Genomic DNA, 2,135 nt, shown 5'->3' with positions numbered 1-2,135 from the left:
ATGGCCATATGGTGAGGGACCAGAGGCACACGTCACCACCAGGAAAGGACAGGGGACCCAGGTAAGGTTCAGCTCCACACCTGTCAGGCAGCCAATCCATCCTGGGTCCAGCTTGTGGAGGATGTGCATACTCAGTACCCAGGTAAGGTTCAGCTCCACACCTGTCAGGCAGCCAATCCATCCTGGGTCCAGCTTGTGGAGGATGTGCATACCCAGTACCCACGTCCACTGCAGTGGAAAGGCAACTACACGGGAGCTTGCCAGACAGCCTCTTCCCCAGATTCCTCAGGTCCCCTGACTCCCAGTTCAACATTGTCCTTGTTGACTGCACCCCAAAGTCTGAAGCAGGTCAGAGAGCACCCCACACCACACACTGAGCAGCTCGGTTCACAGCAGCAAAACCTGCCGGCGACCTCTGGGTTAGCAGCAGGTAACACACCAGCAAGTTTATACATGTACTATGTGGCCTGAAGGGGTAGGACCTCGCAACCTGCACTGCAGTATGCACTTCAGGGCATTGTGTAAGGAAAATGAGCTAATCGTGAAACTAAATATATGGCATGATCATGTTAGCTGATGCAGTCAGAGCAGTCAGAATCACATTCAAGCAATGAAGCTGGGGGTTGCCGTGGAAGGCGAGAGGGTTGCACCCTGAAATCACAGGGCACACAGTAGGAACAGGTAGGTGGAAAAATCTTATCTGTATTTACCATAATGAAACAGTGGGGCAAAAAGGAAAGGGAGAGAGGCTTGCTGTCAATGAGCTGCAGCTGTCTCTTCCCAGTGAAGGACATAGCGCCAGGCAGCTGCAGGGTAGCTGGCCACCAGCCCTCCTCCTGAGCCAGGGCCCCCCCTGACTGCTAGAGAAGGAGACAGCAGGCACTGTCCCCCGAGAGCCTTTCCTGGAAGAGATGTGCATGCCAAGTGCTGAATCCCCTTCCCCTCTGGTCAGCAGCAAGGCTTTGGAATAGATTGAGAGAGAAACTTAGTCATAGAAAAAAGAGTAGGAATAAAAAGAATAAGTGCACAGGTGAGGCCACAGGGCTCAGCATGGACCTCCACATGAAGTCTGCCTTAGATGCAGCAGGTCTCCCTCCTGCAGTGTCACCAGCAAAGGCAGAGATTGACAGAGCAGACCCACACAGGGAGGGCTTCTCCAAAAACTAACGGGACCACCCACCACCATGATGAAGGCCTCAGAGTGTTGCCATGGAGACACTGAAATGAAAACTCCCTGCTCATCTCACCTCTCTTGTCTGCAGCCAGTGGAGAGCCAGAGCCATGGGAGGAGAAAGTGTGAGCTCCCCAGAAGCACCATCCTGCTGGGCTTCTCAGGTACCAAGCTGGAGCGCCCCCTCTGCACAGAGATGCTGGTCTCTGCATCCTCAAGCTCACAGGCAACAGCCCCACCATCTCTCTCTCCCTGCTGGAGCCCAGACTCCAGATGCCCACGTACCTCCTTCTGGGCAAGCTCTCTGTGCTGGACCTCTGTGTCACCTGCACCATCGTCCCACAGATGCTGGCCAACCTCTGGGGGACAAGAAGACGATTACCTCCGAGAGCTGCATCACGCAGTCCTACCTCTTCCACTGGACAAGCTGCAAGAATGTTCCCTACTGACGGTGATGGACTTTGACCTCTACATGGCAATCTGCCAGCCCCTCCAGTACCCACTCATCATGTGCCCGTGGGTGTGTGGGCAGCTGGCTGCCACAGTCTGGTCCAGCGGCCTGGCCAACTCTGTGCTCCAAGCCACACTCAGCCTCCAGCTTCCCTTCTGTGGGCACCACACCCTGGACCACTTCTTCTGTGAGGTGCCTGCCCTGATCAAGCTAGCCTGTGTGACACCAGGGCAAACGACCTGGTCCTGACCTTGGGAGCCGTCCTTTTTGGCATAATGGCTCCACTGCTTGTGCTCATCTCCTGCACCTGCATTGCTAGGGCCCAGGGCAGCACAAGGCACTGGGCACCTACAGCGCCCACCTGCTGGTTGTCCTCATGCACTTTGTGCCAGGCATCCTCATATACCTCCAGCCCCCCACCAACAGCACCCAGACCAAGTTTATGTCCCTTTTCTACTGTGTGGTCCCCCACTGCCCAACCCCCTGCTCTACACCCTGAGAACAAGGATGTGA

The 2,135-nt window shown here is 55.6% G+C and overlaps 1 pseudogene; it reads left to right on the top strand.

Annotated features, from left to right (window-relative positions):
• On the top strand, positions 1-2,135 carry LOC144252308 (olfactory receptor 2B11-like; annotated as a pseudogene).

This window comes from Urocitellus parryii, unplaced genomic scaffold, assembly GCF_045843805.1.
Source record: "Urocitellus parryii isolate mUroPar1 unplaced genomic scaffold, mUroPar1.hap1 Scaffold_40, whole genome shotgun sequence".
Classification (NCBI taxonomy): domain Eukaryota; kingdom Metazoa; phylum Chordata; class Mammalia; order Rodentia; family Sciuridae; genus Urocitellus; species Urocitellus parryii.
This window is presented reverse-complemented; position numbering and strand designations above follow the sequence as displayed.